Below are 22,010 nucleotides of genomic sequence, written 5' to 3' on the forward strand. Positions count from 1 at the left end.
TGGTGGCACGTGCCTGTAGTCCCAGCTACTCGGAAGGCTGAGGCAGGAGAATCACTTGAACCTGGGAGGCAGAGGTTGCAGTGAGCCAAGATCGCGCCACTGCACTCCAGCCTGGGTGACAGAGCGAGACTCCATCTCAAAAAAAAAAAAAAAAAACAGTGCTACATGGTAACTCATATCGTTATCTCTTGGTGTGTTTTTATTGTTTGACTTGGCAATTGTATACATCTAAAGTATACTGCTACATAATCAACTTGACTTATTTACAAAGGACTTCAAAGCTTAGTAGTGACTTAAGTGCTATTAGAGAATGTTTCGGTGCATATTTGAGTATCAGTTATGATTTTCAATGGAAATAAACCCAAAAGGCAAGTAACTGTCATTATAATTCTGATTATTAGAATAGAACAATAGCTACATACTGGACATTTCACCTCCCGTCTTTAGAACCCTTAGGATGCAATTATTTAATTTTGAAGCATACCATTTTTTGTTTCATTTACAGCCTGAGAATCATTATTTTTTTAAAACCTTCTTTCAGCTCCTAATCCTTGAGTGATGAGTTTGGTCATATAGATGCTTATATCATACAGATATTTTTATATCATATAGATATTTTAAACACTGAATAACATTGCAAAAACCTTTGAAAGCAAGATGACACCTAAGACCAATGGCTTACATATAAGGCAAACATTATCAACCATGAATTGAACAGTAAATGCTACTCCTGCACCAATGAATGGTGTCATGCATTCAAGTACCAGGTATGGCTTTTTCTGCTATGACATACAACTTCTTAAGGGCAGATAATCACATAACAAAAAACATATTATGTAATTAGCATTTTCTTACTTATTAAAAAATAAATTTTAGGCTGGGCATGTCGGCTGAAGTCTATAATACCAACACTTTGGGAGGCCGAGGTAGATGAATCTCTTGAGCCCAGGAGTTGGAGACCAGTCTGGGCAACGAAGCAAGACCCTGTCTTTACAAAAAATAAAACATTTTTAAAAATCACAAATAGGCCAGGTGCGGTGGCTCACGCCTGTAATCCCAGCACTCTGGGAAGTCGAGGGGGATGGATCACCTGAAGTCAGAAGTTTGAGACCAGCCTGACCAACATGGTGAAACCCCGTCTCTACTAAGAAATACAAAAATTAGCTGGCATGGTGGCTGGTGCCTGTAATCCCAGCTACTTGGGAGGCTGAGGCAGAAGAATCGCTTGAACCCGGGAGGCAGAGGCTTCAGTGAGCCGAGACTGCACCGCTGAATTCCAGCCTGGGCTACAGAGTGAGACTCTGGCTCAAAAAAATAATAATAATAAATAAAAAATAAATTTTATAAGGAAAAATATCCCTAGTATATTTTTCCCCACCAAGGTCTACTTATTAATATCTCATATAACTCTGTGCTTGAAACACAATTTGGGATATATTGCCTTAAAATTTACTTTGACTAGCAATTCAGTGTTCCTTTTTTAAAAAAATCTGTACTCTGGAGTAACAGTGTTCTAAAACTGTTGAAGAACATTGCTTCGAGAAAAACATTTAGAAACACAAACCCCTGGAATGTGAGATGAAAACCCGAGCTAAAGGGAGAAAAAGGACGAAAGAAAGAAAACACAGAAAAGAAAAAAATACAGTCAAGTGAAACTACGACCACAAAGAGGAACAGATCCATCTCATTTACCATTGGGGTATGGACGGACGTGCGGTGTTCGAGAAGACTGTTGTTATTGGTCAGAGTTTTGCTCTAGAGGACAAGTAGGACTGTAACATCTCTAGGATGGGTCACTTCCCAAGCCCTCTATTACTTAAAAATTCAAGGAGGAACCGATGCTGGAGTACTTGTATCTCAGACTTCTAATCACTGCTCCTACGCTTTTCCAATATTACAACAAAAGACCAGTAGGGGGAGAAAAACGCACAGTACCGAACCTTTATCAGTAGTAATCTCAAAAGTCAACAGATTGATTTACTCTCAAGCAAACAGACTTCTAAGGTACGCAGCACCAAGACACTACCTTGAATCAAATCTATAGACTATATGACATTTCTGAAGTCTCTGTTGGCATTACGCGAAAAATCCCCCACGTCTTCTGAATAGTTAGAATTGAATCCTACAAGCTGCTTCGAATCAGAATTCGATTTAAAAAAAAATGAGGGCATAGCAAAAGGTCTCCACGAAGTGAGTCAAAGGACTGCAGAGGGCTGTGACAGTGCATTCCGCCTTCGGGATGGTATACAACTTAAACCGTGTCGGCAGAAGAACGCACAGCAACGCTTTGTAAAAAGCATTCTTTCTATTATAGAATCCATAACCACGCTGGTTAGCCACTGACAGCGGCGGTTAGCCACCGCACCTCCTCTCACCCCCGAACTAATCTCGTTTCCTCTATGGGTGTAAAAGTGAAATAACCCACTTGCTCCCAATATTCCTTTCTATATCTCTACCCCAGCTCGCCTGCTGCTCGTAGAAACAAATATACTACATGTACGCTGTCCTAGGATGACACAACACCCTCACTACTGCAGAAGACGGATCATTAAACAAACGTCAGAAGAGCAGCCCCAACTGTACATAAACTTCGGGCGGAAAAGCAAGACGCAGGCGCAGTAGCACATATTGTTACCCTATTTGCCCACTCCCTGCTCCTCCTCGCCTCAATTTCACTTCCGCTTCTTTGCGCATCTGCTTCCGGGGGATTGTAGGCTCTGCCCCTCCTCAGCTCTTACCCTCCTCTGCCGGAGGAGGGGGGGGGGCGAGGGGGTGGGGAAGAGTTCGTTGTTTGTTTACACGATGTGAGCGGAAAAAGAGACCAATAAAGTTTATTCTGGAAACAAAAGGAAAAAAAACAGGGGCGACGGAGAAAGGAGTCGGGGGCGGGGGCGTGTGGCGGGGGCTAGCGAGGAGAAGGAGCGAGAAGTAGAAAGCGGCAGTTCCGGTGCCGCCGCTGCGGCCGCTGAGGTGTCGGGCTGCTGCTGCCGCGGCCGCTGGGACTGGGGCTGGGGCCGCCGGCGAGGCAGGGCTCGGGCCCGGCCGGGCAGCTCCGGAGCGGCGGGGGAGAGGGGCCGGGAGGCGGGGGCCGTGCCGCCCGCTCTCCTCTCCCTCGGCGCCGCCGCCGCCGCCCGCGGGGCTGGCACCCGATGCGGTTAGAGCCGCGGAGCCTGGAAGAGCCCCGAGCGTGAGTAGAGCGCGGACTGGCCGGGAGCGGGTGCGGTGGGAATGGGGACCGGGTGGGTGCCGGAGACTCCCGGGCGCGCCCGCCGTGTTGGGCGGGGGCTACGGGCTGGTCGTCTCCCAGCGTCGGCCCGCGGCGGAGTTCGCCTGCGATCGCCGCTCCCTCTCCCTCGCCTGCCTCTGGCCTCTCCCAGCTGCAGAGGCGAGGGCTCGCCGCTCCCTCTCCTTTCTCTCTGGCTGCCGCCTCGCTCTTCCTTTGCTTCTACTCCCAGTTTTGGGGACGGGGCGGCTGGAGGTTGAGGAAGTGCGCCCAGGGCCGCCGCCCCGGCCGCGGTGGCTCCGTCTCCCGCGCCCTGCACGCCCACCCAGCCCGCGGGTGGAGGGGCTGCCGCGAGGACCGCGGCTCAAGGGACGCGGGCGCGAAACCGCGAGCTTTTCCTGAGGGGCTGTCACGCCCGAGGACTCCGGCCCCGCCAGCCTGGCGGCCCTGCGTTTGCCTCTTACTGGGTTTAAATCGCCCGGCAGGGGTATGGAAGGAACACCGCTCCCCTCACCCCCGCCAGCTCCCCTCCCACCCTTCCTTTCGAGGTTGTTTTTTCCTTTTAGCTGAGACAAACGCTTAGATCTTTCATTCATAGACCTGAGACACTGACTCATGTGACTTGTCTCTTTACTAAGTGTATTATGTGATGCCTGTTCCATGGCTCCTAAGTGGCTCGGAAAGGTAGGGTAGGGCCCGGGATTGGGCTATGTAAACACCAGACGTTCAGCCGGCGTGTTTTTGACCTCGGCTCGAGGGGGTTATTTTAGGATGCTAAAGGAATAGTGATGGTGGCCAACCATGTTACCAGACTTGGGAATCGAAAGCTATTTTTTTTATGTCAATAATTGAGACTGTTTACATGGTTAAATAAAGGATAGGGTAAAGGGAGCGCAACAAGAGGGGCTTTCTAGAAAACAGTCTGCATATTCTTTAATGAATTAGAGTTGTGATTTCATCTTGGTGAAGCTTCCTCATTCCAGCACTGCGCCTTTGTGCACATGCAGGACCTGGGTTTTCGGAACGATGTTTTGAATCATAGTTTGTGTGGCCGGGGAGAACCCCTTAGAATACTTGGGTAGGTAAATTCCAGGTTATCTCAGGGGATTATTTCTACTGCGACTTTTGAACCACTGAGGGCAATATTGGTCATATGTTATCCTGCTTAGAAATTGAATTTTTCTGAGTATTTGCTTACATTGTACTGTACAAAATTTGTTTATGTGCTGGATTGCGTGTTTTAAGAAAACTTCTGGAAAATACTCAAAATACCGTGTTGCTAAGTTAGTTTGGATAAATCAAAACACTTTGCTTTCAAAGCAACTACAGTCTTAACAATTTAACGTGTCTTTGTATTCAGGTTTTAAGTTTTTGGTTTTTTTTTTTTTTTTCTTTTAACTGAAGCACTGAGGTCCGGTTGACAGCATAGATCTCCATCTAAACATCACATGTTCTGGAAAATTTTAATTATCAGATTAACTGTTCTGCAGTGTCATCAGCCAAAATTATCTGAAGAGGACTGTGTGTTTACGTGTGTGTGTGTGTGTGTGTGTTGGTATTTTGCTTAAGTTTTTTCATCTCACATTTTGGGACAAAATAAAACTTCATAGCTTTTTTCAAAAGTTTCTTGTGCTTTTTCAAACGAGTACTTTCCTATTAAAATCACAAAATAGTTTATTTTAAAATGATAGCATATCGTAATAATAGCATCATGGGGGAAATAACAAGAAAGTAAAGGAATATTAATATTGCATGATTGTGCGTATAAAGTTTTAAAGACATTCCTGTCAGTTTTAAATAATTAAAAATGAAACACCTGTAAATATAGAAGAGTGTTTTTATTTAAGGTTAAAAAAATTTTAACTAAATTGGTTATAGCATTAAAGAGATGTTACTAAATACAAATATTGTACTTAAACTGAAAAATGGCTTCATGGAAGTGTAAATTGTCATGGGCCTTGATATATTTAAAAGGGAGACTCTAAAAGTGCAGTGGTTTTGCTTGCTCTGTGCGTGGAACAGCCTTTCTGGTGGCAGAGCTTCCTTCCTGTCAGGATAAGGTCCTCTCCATCCCAAATCAGTATCCCCTTAAAAAACAAAACAAAAAACCCAAACTTATAAATAATGCACAACATAAAGTAGACTGTAATAACTTTTTCTCTAAACCAGTTTACTTTGTGTGCCGCTTCTTATAAGTACCCTTTACTGAATAAAGATTTTTAAACAGTTACGATTACCATTTAAAGGGCACTTGCTCTGTTGATCTGTTTATTTGAAGAGAGGTAACTTAATCCCATTTGATCTCTTGAGCAGCTACAGTAGCATTAAAAGGATCAGTTCTCTATTTTGTTATTTTATATCTTGAATTCCAAGATAGGGGTGATTCTTTAAATGAAGTGTGTTTCTTAAGCATTATAAAATATTTCATCTCCAGTGAAAGTATTTACAATCTTAAAAATTATTCAGCTTTAGAAGTATATGTCTTAGAATATCATGGTTTACATTTTATTAGCACAGTTATCAAATAGTTTTTCTTAAGTATTACCTTGAGCTATATTAACAGTGCCGTAGACAGAGTGGTATTACTATCCCTAAGAAATGGTATTCTAATCTGAAGTCAGTTGGCAGGTGACAGACTCATTGACAAAACCAACATTTTCCGACTCCTTTCACTGTATCATGCTGCGTCTAATCTCCAGCCTGTTTTTTAATAGAACTGAAGAAATTAGGGCCCAAGGAGGCTTAATTACTGAAGATCTCCATTTCCTATATTTGCAGTAATATCTTTATTTAATTTCCTTTACATCATGAACAGTGGTTTTCAATCCTGGCTACACATTAGAATAATCTAGGGAGCTTTTTAAAAGTACTCTGGTCTCATCCCCAGAGATTCTGATTTAATTGGTCTGAGATGGATCCCAGTTATCTGTGTTTTGTTTGTTTGTTTTGAAGTTCACCAGGACATGCTAATAGAAAAGGATGTAAAGCCCTGGCTGTCAAGGACCTGTATGATTTGGTCCTTGCTTCTTTCTCTAGGTTTATTTCTCCTCCCTACTCCTGCAGCTCCCTTGGTCTTTTCATACTCTCCTGTGCAAATACAGTTTGTACTTCCTGAGACATTTGAACACTCCATTCTTCTTCTTTAACTGGTTGACTCCTACTCATTTTTCACATCATCTCCTTTGAAAAGTCTAGCCTGAGTTAGGTATCCCTGCTTCCTGTTCCCATAGCATCGTGTACTCCCACTGTCATAGCATTAACCTCACTGCGTTGTAATTGCCTATTTCTTTGTCCATATCCTCTACCAGGCTGTAAATTTCATGAGGATAGGGACTCCTATCTTATATACTGTACAGTAGTATTCTTATTGCCAAGCACAGTAGCCTGTACATTACAGCACTTGACTAAACAAATAAATATAGTAGAGACAGACTTCTTTAAAACATGTAGTGATTCATAAGCACCAGTTTTTATTCTTGCCAATTTCATTTAATATTTTTGGTCACTAAAAATGTACAACCCTGAAATTGCCACACATACGAATTTCATTTGGGGACAGTTGAGATGTTATAAATTGCATAGAGTGGCATTCCACCTCAGACATATACACACACATGCAAAAAATGAAGATTATTATCATATATAGTACTGCACTGGAAATAAGGAGACTTGAATTCTTACCCCTGTTTCACCACAAACATTTGGGCACGTCTCAATCTCTTTGGGTGTCATGTATAATACAGAGGGATTGTACGAGGTGCTCTACGTGGTTCTCAGTGATCGAGCCTTAAAATTCTGTGAGTATCAACAGTATTGGCTTTGGAATCTGAGGCACCATGGTTCAAAACCTAGTTCTTAAACTTACTGGCAGGATTACTTTGGACAGATTTTCTTATCTGTAATGGGGGTGATTACTATTCAACAGAGTTGTTGAATTAAATGAGATAATGTAGATCCAAGAGAGTTCTTGCCCTGGATCAGGTGCTTAATAAATGTTCATTTCCTTTCTCCTTAGGAAGTGTTAGATCTCATGAGTGGACTTATCTGAGATAACAGAAGGACACAGTTTATGTAATAAATCCTATTTTCCACTTTACTGACTGTTAGCACTGCAGGTGTGATTAGGGACCAAAAAGCACTGTGACATTTAGTTTCAGTCTCTCAGAACCCCATTCCACTGTCAAACACCCAGGTGTTAGTCAACCTGCTTGGGAAATAATTATGCCTGGAAGTTTCAACCAAGAGAGAATAGCAAGTGCCAAGCTATTCACACATATATAATAATATGCAGGAGGGTACAGTCTAAACTGATGAACTTACACTGTCTCCAGAGATAAGTAAAATCAGACTTCATCATTCTAAAAAAAGGAAACAAAATTAAGGATGATTTATAAAAGAAAATCCAAAGATTTTGGTGAAGTCTCTGTTCATCAAACCTTAAAATTCAGGAACCATTATTTAGTAATTTTCAGGTGATATAAGAAATATAGGAAAAATTGGTCTTCTGGTCAGGACTAATTCCAGAACATAGGCACAAGTAATGTTTTCAATGTCAGATTAGCGGTTACAGGTATCAGCAGACTGAAGTTGTTGATACCTTTCTCTACTTGGGAACTATGTTTTAAAATTTAATATTGTGTTATATATATCACCTTTATTTATTTGGTAATATTGAAAGTAAACTTACACAGAATGTAATACAGGTTGGACATCCCTAATCTGAAAATTTGAAATTTTATATGCTCCAAAATCTGAAACTTCTTGAGTGCCAACGTACGGCCATAAGTGGAAAATTCTACACCTGGCACCTTTGCTTTCTGGTGGTCAAAGGTACACAAACTTTGTTTCATGCATATAATTATTTAAAATACTGTATTAAATTACCTTCAACCTGTGTGTATAAGGTGTATGTGAAACATAAATGAATTTTGTGTTTAGACTTGGGTCCCCAGTATGTCTCATTATGTATATGCAAATATTCCAAAATCTGAAATCTGAAATCTCCAGTGTTTTGGATAAGGGATACTCAAAACATTGCTCTGCAGAAGTTTCTTGTTACCAGTCTTATTTTTGTATAAATCAAATTTGCTTGCCTGAGTTTTCCTTTAAGTTTATGTGAAAGTGAATTTTATAAGTAACTTATTTGGAAGAAATACTGTAACAAAAATTAAAAACTGTGGATAGGGGAAACTGAAGTGTTAGGATATAAAAGAGAAATATGAGGCAATATATAGTTAATCTGAGGATTCAGCTTCAAGGCTAGAGATTTCCATCATTCAAAAAGATTATTCAGCTATTGGATATACTGCTAATATTTTATCACTGTATACCTTATTCACATTTAATTCTTCATTATATGAATCAGTTGATCCTGGTTAAGGACTTTTTAGGCGTTCTTTCTTTCCCTCTCTACCTATACAGTTTAGGGAGTTTTAAGTTAAAATATTCCAATAAAAAGTTTGTAAGTTTGTAATAAAAGCGGTGGCTTAGAGCTATCTTTTTCTTCAAATAGTTCTTAAAGTGAAACTGTCTAATACGTATTAGAGAGCTCTGGTTTAGATGCCTAAAACAGGGATCCCCTGGCCAGCAGACCCAGTACCTGTCCCTGGCCTGTTAGGAACCGGGCTGCACAGCTGGAGGTGAGCAGTGGGGCCAGCATTACCACATGAGCTCTGCCTGTTGTCGGAGCAGCAGCGGCACTAGATTCTCATAGAAGTACCAACCCTATTGTGAACTGCACATGCAAGGGATCTAGGTTGCCTGCTCCTAATGAGAATCTAATGCCTGATGATCTGAGGTGGAACAGTTTCATCCCCAAACCATCGCCCCCACACTTCCCCAATCCGTGGAAAAATTGTCTTCCACGAAACTGCTCCCTGGTGCCAAAAAAGTTGGGGACCACTGGCCTAAGGGACTAAATTCCCCTTTGGACTGCTACTTTGTATATGTATATGGTGGGGGACAGATTGTAACACATTTTTGTGTCTTTTTCTATATTGATACAATAGGAATTGTAATGTGTTGCTTGCTAAGTAACATAATTAATGAGATAATTTAAATAATCACAAGTTGCATAAAACTAGGAAAAAATGTGCATGTACTAATTATTATTTTAAATTTATATTTAACAGAAGCATAATGTTTTATATTTGGCCTGACAATGTACTCATTTCTCAAGTATCACTTTGGTAGTTAGCTTGATAATTTAAATTGTACTCATTTATAAGAGGTTGTGTTTTAGCAACTTTTGTACATTATTGCGATTGTTACAAAGGGGTCTTTATGATGGCCAGCATTGCCATTTGAAATAAATTAGGGATTTTAAAAAATCTATAAGAATTCTTACAGACTATGCTTGTCAGGTACACTTCGGATTTTAAGTATTTGTATAGTAAAGCCAAGGAAATCAGTGTTGTGATGTGAAGAAAAAAACTGCATAGGGATAGAATCATTTTGCTCTAATCATAACTCTCCTAACTCACCAGGAGTTAGGAAGGCTCAGTGGACGAATATGTCTTATAAGTACAACAAAAATATAAGGCACTATTATGAAGAGGATTTTAGGCATATGTTTTTGAACAGGAGGAGACCATGTTGTGTTTATTGTTGTATCCTCAGCACATACTGTAGTGTCCAAATGTAGATGATCAGTAAGCACTGATCTTTGTGACATAGAATCATATTTAGAAATAAAAATACTTTCTTATATTTCTATCAGGAGCCATACACTTTATCTGAAAAGCAGGTAAATTGCTGTGTGCCAGTCTTATTTGATCATTTATTGAGCACAGATTTGGCCCTTTGTATTCGTGGGTTTTGCCTCCATGGGTTCCACTTACCATGGATTGAAAATATTAGGAAAAAAAAGGATAGTTATTTCTGTACTATACATATACAGATTTTTTTGGGTCATTATTCCCTAAACAAAACAGTGGAACAACTATTTACATAACATTTACATTGTATTAAGTATTAAAAGTAATCTAGAGATGATTTAAAATATACAGGAGTAGGTTATATGCATCTACTACCCCATTTTATATAAGGGACTTGAACCTCTATGGATTCTGGTATCCACAGGGGTCCTAGACCCAATCTCCAATTTTCCATAGATACCAAGGGATAACTGTATATAAGAAACACTTTTGTATAAGTTATTAACTAGTTGCCTATTTCTATTGATATTTGGAGACATTTTGGCAAAGATTGTTAGGTTACAGAGAGGCTGTGTGCTGTGGTGAAAAAAAATTCGATCACGTATCAGAAAACACGGTTTCTCCATTCATCTGTTAACTAGCTGTTTGGCCTAAGATCTTGGCCTTTCAGAGCTTGTTTCTTCACCTGCAAAATTTCTAATACAACTCCCAAATGCTGAGATTCCTAGTATGTTAAAGCCTGTTTTTTTATTTCAGGGAAGAGTAAGTAAATCACTCCCTAGAGGGAAGACAGTCTAGCTCAGTTTGTTGTATTTTCAGAAGCTAAGATCATTTTGTCTGCCTGTTTATAAATTTGCACATATTTTAAAGGTCCTTGTGTGAAATTCTGTGGCAGAGAAAAGCTGCCATTGGAAAAGAATGGAGTGGAAGGATTTTTCCCCCCTTTTTTGAAACCGTTAGTGACTTTGGAGAATAAATTGCTACAGGTGTGGTCAAAATTTTGGTTACTGGCACTGGGAGCAATTAAATGACTGCCAGACATTGAGAGTAGGTCATCTACTGCACACCAGTTGCCAGGGTTATAAAGGCCAGCAGACTTGTCACAGCACCCTTAATAGCCACTGGCCATCATCCTTACTTGTTAAAGACTTCTAGGAAAGTATGTTCCATATTTCCCTTGGTAACTCATCCCTCTAGGTGGTTTTCAGAAAATGTGTTCTAATCTTAGAAACATAAATCTGTAGGCATGGTAAGCCTCTTTTTTCTAGGTCTATCCTCAGTTGTGCAGATAAGTATGTGGAAAGATAACAGAAATCATTGTATTTGATCAGAAAGCAGTGATGTTTATGCTATTGATATATTGTTTTTTTTTCTGTTAATATTCAAATTACCTTCAACTTTTGAATATTTTTTAACCAGCACACTTCTCAGGTAACGAGATATTATTTAGAGTTATTTTGAGGATGTACTCATTTTTCAACAAGCTAAGCATATTTCTGCGGCTTGTTTTTCTTTGAGAGTTCTTGCTTTTCCAAGTTCTTTTTCATGATGGACTTATGGCAGGTCTAGACCTGAAAGTACTATTGTATTTCAAAACAACTGACTGCCTTTAGCCCCACAGTGACTGAACTGTATTTTTTTCTTAGGAGGTTAATGTCTTTGGCAAGCTGAACATCCTTGGAATTTTTTGCTAAGTCAGCCACTATTTTGTGAATATAGATTTATGGAGTATATCATCAAATTCAAAGCAGCATTAATGGGAAAATTTGCGGAAAAAATATTGAAATTAGACACTATTTATAAACTCCAATCTGAAATGAAACCATACATGACAGCAGGGAAAGGAAAGAATTACATTTTGGAACCCTAACTTTTATACATATAAATATCAATGCATAGTAATGTCATTTTAAAGTTATATGCCTTATGAAGCTTTTCTTAAAATCTAATGGCTACTATTATTTGCAGTTGAGACCACGATAGGCAGCATCTTATGGTATTTATGAAAGTGATATTTGTGTTCTTTTTTCTAACTATATACCAATTGTAAAAGTTGAACATGACTTTTTCAAAGCAGTTTCTATACTTGATAATAACAGTGGTAGTAAAACTCAGAACAGTTTAAAATATTAGTAATTTTACAGTGTAGAGAATTTTCTTCACTAGAAATGACCGGCTTTCAGATTTCTTAGTGATATTATGTGACTCTAGATTTCTTCAAAATCATTTTGAGTAAATCTACCAGTGTATAACTGCTAAAGCACAGTTAAATGTATCATGCTGTGGTCTTGTTTGTTTGTTTGTTTGGTATAAATATCAGACATATATGTTTGTTTACTCTAAAACTAATTTTTTTTACCAATCAAAATTGAGGCACGTAATCTGACAATGGGACAGGATATTTGCAGTCAGGATAGTCTTAGAAAAGCCACAAAATATGGTCAATGTACTTAGACTTCTTTAATTTTCCTTGCCTTTTCCTAAATATATCTCATAATGGTTAAGAGCATGTTCTCTAGAGTCAGACTATCGAGATTACTAGTTTTGTAACTTTGGGAAAGTTATTTAACCTGTTAAATATTCTCCGGGTAATACGTATTTCTTCATTTGTAAATGAGGGGTAATAACTACCTACATCACGATGTTGTAATGAGGATTAAATAAATAATACTTGAAAGCATTTAGTAAAGTGCGTTGTACATAGTAAGCACTCAATAAGTATCTGTGAACTCCTTGAGAGTAAGAACCATGTTACATTCATCCATTTATTTGGGTGCTTTAACATTATGAAGTGAATTGAATTCTGTCCCTTCCAAGAATTTACCAGTGGATCCGATTGCTGGATAGTGGGCAATAAGGTTGCCTTCAAACAAGTTTAGAGTAGTTTTCAGTTCTTTACAATACTGCTTGCTTTTTATTCGTTAAAACTTTTAAAATTTCATTCTAGCTCTAGGAATCTGAATGCTATTTCATACCTACTCCTAAGGGAAGTTAGCATATGGATATTTAGTTTAATAGGAATGAGGAATTAATGGACAGAAGGTATTAAGTAAGTGAATGTACAATTTTCACATCTCGTCTGTGCTTCCTGTGGATTGATTTTCCCTGTCCATTCCTGGAATCTTCGAATTCCCAGCACTTATCTTAATAGCACTCTACCATTGAAGCAGTTTTGTTTTGTGCTGTTAGATACTTCCTTTCCCTGTCTTGTCTTTTTTTCTTGCACTAAAGACAAGAGTTGTGTCGTATTGTCACATAGTCCTTATATTACAGGGCTTTTAAAGAAATCTCACGTCCTGTTTTCAAGCTGCTTGTATCTTGTTTGTCCATTCTACTTGCTATGAAGTCTTTATTGAATATAATATTTAACTCTTTTGCATATCATTGTTTGTTACCTAGGACACTCAATGGACATGTGTAAACTTTACAAGTCATTTATGTAAAAATAAGGAAAGCAACCATGTGTTTTAATTCCATCAGTTCAATCTCTAAGTCTTTGCCTTTAATAACCAAACAGCTATGTGGTGCCACTGATACGAGTTTCTGTGGTATCGGCTACCTGGTTTTAGTACTGTTGTTACTACTTTATGTAAATGAGACTATTCACTCATATTTAAGTTTATGGAAAATGTATATACGTTTATGTTCTTGCGTTTTAGCAGTTTTGGCTAGACTGCTCTTGATGGTCATGCAGGGTAACTTATTTTTCTAAAGTTGATGATTTCATGGTCTGTATTTCTCATATACCAGGATAATAGTAAAATCTACACACTTTAAAAAACTACATATGTTGTTAACATATATGGAGGTTTCTTCAGAAATTATCTGCGATTTTTGTTGTAATTGTTTTCATTGTTGTGTGCTTTTAAAGAATGACTTTTATTAAGCATGCTTCCAAGCTTTTTTGTACATGAAAAACTGCATATAATTTTGTCTCTTTTAGGGGGTGATATGTACAATGAAAAAAATAACATGACATTGGATTGCCCTGGTGCTGTCCAAGAGTTTGTTTCCATAGTAAGGGATTATGACTAATTTAGGCATTGAAGTTAAGAATTTATTACTTATTTTTAAATGACATCACGAAGAGTTACAGCTGAAACCCATGGAAGAAGTTTTCTTGATTTTTCTATATGTACACACAAATGTGTATTTTGAATTCCCATAAACCCAAACTTTAATATAAACCTGAGGAGGGGGAGCATTATGGACTTTGTATATGCTGCCTCCCTTAATCCTCACAATAACACTTCTGATACATGTGTAATCACTTCATTTCCATGATTAGGAAAATGAAGTCCCACATCAAATTAGTACAGTAGAATCTCACCTTATTTATTTTACATGAAATCAACTGTACCTACTCAGTCAAACATAAAAACGTGACAAAAATAATACAGTCATGTGTAGCTTTACAGTGGCAATATGTTGTGAGAAATGCATCATTAGATGATTTCATCATTGTGCAAACACCACAGAGTGTACCGACACAAACTTAGATGGTATAGCTTACTAAACACCTATGCTATCTGGTACAGCCTGTTACTCCTGGGCTACAAACCTGTACAGTATATTACTATACTGAATACCATAGGCAAATGTAACACAGTGGTATTTGTATATATAAATATATCTAAACATAGAAAAGGTACAGTAAAATACGGTGTAAAAAATTTAAAAAATGGTATGCATGTATAAAGCCTTACCGTAAGTGAAGCTTGCAGGACTAGAAGTTACTCTGGGTGAGCTGGTGAGTGAGTGGTGAGTGAATGTGAAGGCCCAGGACATTACTACACACTACCGTAGACTTGATGAACACTGCACCCTTAGGCTACACTAGATTTTTTAAAAAGTAAAGTAATTGCGCTACAATGTTATGACAGCTATGATGTCACTAAATGATGAGAGTTTGTCAGCTCCATTAATCTTACGGGATCACTGTTGTATGTGTAGTCCACAGTTGACCAGAACATTGTTATGTAGCACGTAACTAATGTAAATATTGCAAATCACATCTGACTACTGAGCTTTTGCTTCAAAGTAGACACTTAAAGATAAGAATTTGCCATCCTTTCAGTTGGTCTCAGTGCCTAGGTCTAGGTATGTACATTTTGCTGTGTTGAGTGTGATTCTATTATTCAGACATGTAATGTTCATACAACATGGCCTCTAATACCCAGCCTGTAGTGCCCAACCAAAGAAACAGCAGTTTGATCCGGTGCTGGAAGAGAAACTGCTGTTTGGGCTTGCTGAGCAATTGTATTGGTCTCCAATGTGGCCTGCAGATATGGCAACAAGAAACTGTCATGTATTCTCTTTGATATACACACGTGTGCACCCCACATGTAAGCCTTCACCCTTCTTAATTCTACGTATATTTTATATATTGCATATATAGTTTTATTGTTTTAGATTGCTGTATGTGCATTATATCTTTGTACAACACACAATTTTGTACAGTGTGGTATACAAAAACCACATACATTGTACTTTATGGATGACTTGAGATTTTTCAAGAAAAATGTCGATTCTGTACAATCACAGACTCTGTTTGCACATACTCCTTTCTAGGACATGGCACCCCAGAAATACCTCTTTCGGTTACTAGCTACTTAGTACCAACTTTTCAGGCTCACAAAACAGTAGTTTGTTCAATGTTACATAGTTAGTAGGCAAATTACTATTATGGTTCTGATCTAGAATTATAAGCAAATGTCCTGTTCCATTGCATCAGACCTTCCCTTCTTCCTCGGTGTAAGAGAGATCAAGTCTTCTTGGCTCAGTAGCAATGTCTTCTGTCCAGCTAGCAAGAATGGCACAGGAGGCTCAGGGTACATTTCTCATTACAAGGCCTTAAGGGAAGTGCTGCTTCTCCACACAGAGCAGATAGGACAAAAATTGGGTGTTTGCACAAAGGGAGTGATGATTCCATAAGGAGGTGAAAGTAACACATAGATTTGTCACCTTATTTACATTTTCTGTCTTCTTGTCTCTAGGCAAAGGGGGTAACAGAAACCTGCTTAGTGTTTTTATAAAGTAAATTCTGCCTAGTATCATTGAATTTCCTTTAGCACATCCATAGACATACAACAGAACAGATAGGAGAAAGAAACATAAATAACAGGAAGTGCTGGGCGTGGTGGCTCACGCCTGTAATTCCAGCACTTTGGGAGGCCGAGGCGGGCAGATCACTTGAGGTCAGGAGTTTAAGACCACCCTGGCCAACATGGCAAAACCCCGTCTCTACCAAAAATACAAAAAATTAGCTGGGCGTGGTGGCGCGTGCCTGTAATCCCAGCTATCGGGAGGCTTAGGCAGGAGAATCGCTTAAACCCAGGAGTTGGAGGTTGCAGTGAGCTGAGATCACGCCACTGCACTCCAGCCTGGGTGACAGAATGAGACTCTGTCTCAAAAAGTGATAATAATAAAGAAATAACAGAAAGTCCAGTGGTCACACGACCAGATGTTGTGAGATGGTTGTAATTCCAAATGTTCCATTTCCATATTGTTCTAATATGACTCAAGTAATTCATCTGGGGAATGAAACAGATTTTTCAAAAGCGCCTTCAGAATTGGGCTGAGAAAATATCACTATATGTATATTTATATTTTTTTAAAAAGCTGAGTGATTAAACATTATTTCCTGTTTATTCAATATACCCTATAATTGACAATGTGGTAGACCCTGGGTATATAATGGTAAACAACACAAACATACTCTGTGATTGTACGGTCAATGTTTTCCTTGAAAAATCTCTTTAATTACTCATAAAGTACAATGTATATAGTTTTTATATATCACCTTGTACAGAAGTATACGTTTTATCTCTGTATAAAACATATACAGAAATCTAAAACATGATGAAGTTATATATGCAATATATGCAATACATGTATTTAAAACAGTGTGAATTTATGTGTATACATACATGTATCAAAGAGAATACACATGCACAGATGATAGTTTGTTGTGGCCATATTAAGCCATCTTTGCATTTTAAGGATAATTTCTACTTGTAGAAATTATCTACAAGTAGATAAACACATTATCTAAACACATGTTGTAGAGTCACACTCTGCCACACCCATCTAATTTTTCATATTTTTGGTAGAGACAGGGTTTCGCCATGTTGCCCAGGCTGGTCTTGAACTCCTGGGCTCAAGCAGTCTGCCTACCTCAGTCTCCCAGAGTGTTGGGATTACATGCCTAAGTTAGACATAATATCATACCCGGCCTGGTATGATAGGATTTCATTCCTAGGAAAACCAAGAGTCAACTGAGAAATTGTTAGAATGAATAAGAATTCTAGAGTAAATACATGTAAGGCAAATATTTAAAAATCAATAGTTCTTCCTTATGATAGCAGTAATTGTTTAGAAAACGGAAAAAAAAACCATTTAGAATAGTAACAGAAAATATAAAATTATAAATGAGCCAATGTGAAGAAACCTAAAAATCTACTGGGATGTTGGAGGGTACAGGGAAAGGAATATCATGTTTCTGAATGGGAAGTCCAGCAATTACAGATACCAGTTTTCCTCATTAAATTACAGGTTTAGCCTAATTCTCTTCTTTAAAAAAAAAAAGTGAGAAATTAGCAAGGTAATTTTTAATTTTGTCTGAGAAACTATAAACAGATAAAAGTAAGGTATCTTTTGAATGGAAAATGAAGGACAGAGAGCTAACCCTGTAGCTTATTAGCTATCAAAATATACAATACAATTAGAGTAAATGAAAGAGTTGAATACTGGCATACACATTGATAGTAAAATTGGTAAAGGGGAATAGAGATCCCAGAAACACTCTAAATATGATAAAGAAGTAATGAGAAATTAGGAGAAAAAGGAAGACTAAGATTTGTTTTTGAGAGTATTAAATACTTAGGAAAATAGACTTTTGAATCTTTATTTCATCTTACATACCAAAATAAAGTCTAGGTAAGTTGAAGAGTTAATTGGAAAAGAGTAAACTTATGCCTAGTGTCATTTTAAAAAGACATTTATGTGAATGGGGAAATACTTTCCAAAGCTTCAAGAATTGTAAGTACTCAAAAGGAGGAACAATCATTCGTTCGACTCTCAAATAAGATTGGGGCGTGGCAATGTGCCCCCTCTAGTCCAAGCTACTCAGGAGACTGAGGCAGGAAGACTGCTAGACCCCAGGAGTTTAAATGCAGCCTGCTAGCAAGACTCCCTATCTTTAAAAAAAAAAGAAAAGAAAAAAATCTCTTTCTCTCACCTCCTCTCCCCCCAACCCCCATACAAGTGAACAAACTAAAAGATGTGCAGACCAGGATTAGAGTTCTGCAAAAATTCAATAGATGTTTGTCTTTAAATTTTTACTACAAATACTTTCAAAAGCACCATGACCCATATGGATGAATGAGCAAAGAATTTGAGAAGTTGGGCTCATTTACTAAAGAGGAAATGCAGGTACAAGCATAAGGGACATGTTTTTCCCTGACAGGTAATTGAAGAAGTGAAATTTTAAGATGTAGTGATTTTTTTTTTTTTTTACTTTTTGAGTTAGCAAAAGTATTTTTCTAGTGATGTTTTTGCTGGTGAGGGTGCCATGCAATGTGCTTGTCCATTTATTTCCATTGACAGTCTGAATTGGTTTAACCCTTTAGAAAAGCACGTGAACAATTTGCATGCCTTTAAAATCAACATACAGTTTGACCCAATAATTCTCTTTGCAGCATTAGATATAATAATTTACAATAGCTTATGTATTTAACAACTAAACTGTTTAACATCTCCCATGGAAATAGGTTGTCATAGAAAATGTTTATGAAGAGTTTACAATAATTTGCAGAAATGTTTTTGTAGTGAAAAAAGATACAAAATTATGTATACTATATGAGTACAAGTATACAAAACTATAGAAAACAAACCAAAAATATCCAGACAAAAAAGCTGTAAGAGAATACATAAAAGATGCTAATATGATGTCTTAGGTACGTTTTCTTTTGGTTTCATCATTCATCTGTGCACCGCTATATTTCCGATACTTACAGAGCACAATCCCAGGCCCATAATAGACCTTTCGGTCAGTGCTTAAGTGAATAAATTTCTATAATAAACATGGGATTCATTTACATTGAAAGAAATATGAATACACTTTCCATCCAAGTTAAGAAAAGGAAAAATGTGGGAAGCACTCTAGAAAGGAAACTGATTAATACCTTACAATTAGATTTTGTTTTCAGAATGTTTTCACATCTCTATTTTATGTGATCCTTTTCTGTTCTAATTTAATAATATCATTACTTACCTAAGTTAGAAATTTGTGCTAACCGGCTGGGCGTGGTGCCTCATGCCTGTAATCCCAGCACTTTGGGAGGCCAAGGCGGGTGGATAACCTGAGGTCAGGAGTTCAAGACCAGCCTGACCAACATGGCAAAACCCCGTCTCTACTAAAAAATATAAAATTAGCCGGGCATGGTGGCGCATACCTGTAATTCCAGCTACTCAGAAGGCTGAGGCAGAAGAATCACTTGAACCCAGGAGGCGGAGGTAGCAGTGAGCCAAGATTGCGCCATTGTACTCCAGCCTGGGCAACAAGAGTGAAACTCTGTCTTAAAAAAAAAAAAAAAGAAAAAGAAATTTCTGCTAACCTTGATTCTATCCCTTTTGACCTGCCAAATCCAACTGATTACCAAATCTTGGGTATTCTTTCTTAGAAAGGTCTCTGGATTTTAGCCCCATCTTTTCTCATAATCACTGCCTTAGTTTATTCCTTTCCCATTTCACTTTACTGTCCCTACCTGTCCTTCTACCTTTCTACTCTCCTCTTTTACTTTCCACACTGCTGTAAAAATTGTCAGGTAAATAGCAGAATTTTGTGTGTGTGCTATTATAAATAGGCTGTATGGAAGAGACTGGGGGGAGATTAACACTGCTTTCACACTGCTATTACAATAATCACCCTAAAATACAAAATTGATCTGCTTAAAGCTTAGTAATTCCTTATGACCTATATTGATGCTTCTCAAACTTGGGTTGTATAAGATCACCCAGGAGACTTGATAATGTGCAAATTATCCAGACCCTAGAAATTCTGGTTGAGTGGATCCATAGTACTGGGAACCTGAATTTTATTTTTATTTTAATTTTTTGAAACAAGAGTCTCGCTGTGACACCCAGGCTGGAGTGCAGTGGCTGATCATAACTCACTGCAGCCTTGAACTCCTGGGCTTAAGTAGTCCTCCCACCTCCACCTCCCAAAGCCTTAAGATTGCAGGCATGAGCCACTATGTTGAGCCTGGAACCTGAATTTTAATAAGGCTTCCCTCTCATGATCCTTACGCATATGATCCCAGGACAAGATGTTGAAGAACAGACCTTGGGATAACATGCAGTCTCATTGATTTACTGTAATTCTCACAATTTGGCATCAGCCTTCGTTTCTGTGCTCATTTTCTACATTTTTTTCTCATGGACACCTTACAGTCTAGTCACTCTGAACTGCTACACGCTCACCTAGGTTATTCTAGACCCCTGTTCTTGTGCTCATGCTGTTCTGTGGTTCACAGCCTTTTTTGCTATGGCTTCTCCTACTCAGTAACATGTTGATCTTGGTACACTATCTTCAGCTTATATGTAATCTGAGTAAAGTATTCCCAGACTCACTCTCCTAGACAAAGTCTATCTCTCCCTCTTCTGTATTTCCATAGTCTCTATTACAACACACATATACTAAATTACACTTCTTTTCATACCTTCCTCACTAGACCATGAACCTCTTGAAGTCAGGGATGCCATATTTTAGATCTTTTATTTAATCTTACAGTAAAAGCCTGGCACAAAATAATTGCATGCTAAATATTTGTCAAATCATTAACAATCCAATTAAGAAGGCAAGGAGTAATTAGTCCCATTTTCAGTGAGGAAAATGATATCTTGAGAAATTAAGTATTTGCTTTTAATTACCCAGCTTTTAAGTGTAGGCTCAAGACTTACACATAAGAAATCTGGCTTCTTTTCTGGTTTTGGTCTTTACAGAAAAGATAGAGAATAACTGTAAAATTACCCCTTCCATTTTTACCCACACGGCTCACATGTTCATTTAAATTACCCCCTCCATTTTCTACCCATAAAGCTCACATATTAGTTTATGTTTTATCATGTTATGGGTAAAGGTGTTTTAATAAACTTTTACATCATATTCACACTTTATAAAAATAAAATAATGCCTATTCCTCTAGGGTATGAACAGATTGCTGGATATTAAGCCATTTGTCTCTCACTTTCACATCTAACCTTCTTTACTCTGCTTTGTAATGCTTATTTATTTCTCTTGCAGAAAGCATGTTATAGTGCCTTATGGGATGTCTACAAATATTTGTTTAATCAAATTGAGCTGATATTTATGTAGGAAACATTTTATTCTGCAACAATTAAGGCAAACAGATATGTGTGTAAGTATTCACATGGGTTTCCACTGTAGTTTTGAAAGCTCAGTTTCCAAAGTTTAGATGTGTTTAGCCTTACTGTAGACTTCACTCTTAAGGTGTTGATGGAAATCAACAACCAGCTGCAAAATTCAGATCTAGTATGCCATAGGATACATGTAGCCACGGTTTAAACCAAATGTTAGCAATGAAATATTTAGTAGCAACTGTTCTTTTAAAAGAAACATTTTAGATAATTAGAGTCGTCTTGTAATATCTTATACCCAGCTGTCAGCTTTTTACTTTTTCTGCCAATATTTCTGGAACTGAAACCAAGAAAATGGAAATTAGGGCACCACACTTTGAAATGTATTAAACACTTGAAAAACTGTTATATCTTATAGGATTTCCAAAAAGAGTTCCTCAGTGCCTCAGAAGAATTTTATAAAAAGCAATTATCTACAATAACCCTCCCCAGTATTAAGCTGAAATATACACATACCTTAGTAAATAATAGGAGCATTTGAGAAGTGGAAGAATTGCCTCTTAATAGCTACTGGACTTGAAGATTATTAAATTTGAGCATTCTAATTCCATTTTTGAAAGTTTCTGATATTGTTTCTTAATTTTGTTACCATGTTTAATCAGTATCTCACTAGCCTTTCATTCATTTCTTTAGCTTTTGTTAGTGTCTTTCTACTTTTAAGATACTCATATCTTCATTTTCTACCACATCAA

The 22,010-nt window shown here is 37.9% G+C and overlaps 2 protein-coding genes across 4 annotated transcripts in view; one reads left to right on the top strand and one right to left on the bottom strand.

Moving 5' to 3' along the window:
• Positions 1 to 3,050: 3,050 nt before the first annotated feature.
• PIK3CA (phosphatidylinositol-4,5-bisphosphate 3-kinase catalytic subunit alpha) overlaps positions 3,051 to 22,010 on the top strand; it is an 88,559-nt gene continuing 69,599 nt past the window's right edge. The window contains exon 1 of one of the 3 annotated variants that reach the window (XM_024355822.3): positions 3,051 to 3,187. The gene's annotated coding sequence lies outside the window, so the exon portion shown is untranslated. Of the gene's footprint in view, positions 3,188 to 4,199; positions 4,302 to 20,769; positions 21,300 to 22,010 lie in introns of those variants that run through there. The other 2 variants (XM_024355823.3, XM_063807359.1) reach the window with 2 other exon arrangements.
• Positions 5,044 to 22,010, bottom strand: part of KCNMB3 (potassium calcium-activated channel subfamily M regulatory beta subunit 3) — a 114,155-nt gene continuing 97,188 nt past the window's right edge. The window contains exon 6 of the transcript XR_010155875.1: positions 5,044 to 5,310. The gene's annotated coding sequence lies outside the window, so the exon portion shown is untranslated. The remainder of the gene's footprint in view (positions 5,311 to 22,010) is intronic.

This window comes from Pan troglodytes, chromosome 2, assembly GCF_028858775.2.
Source record: "Pan troglodytes isolate AG18354 chromosome 2, NHGRI_mPanTro3-v2.0_pri, whole genome shotgun sequence".
Classification (NCBI taxonomy): Eukaryota; Metazoa; Chordata; class Mammalia; order Primates; family Hominidae; genus Pan; species Pan troglodytes.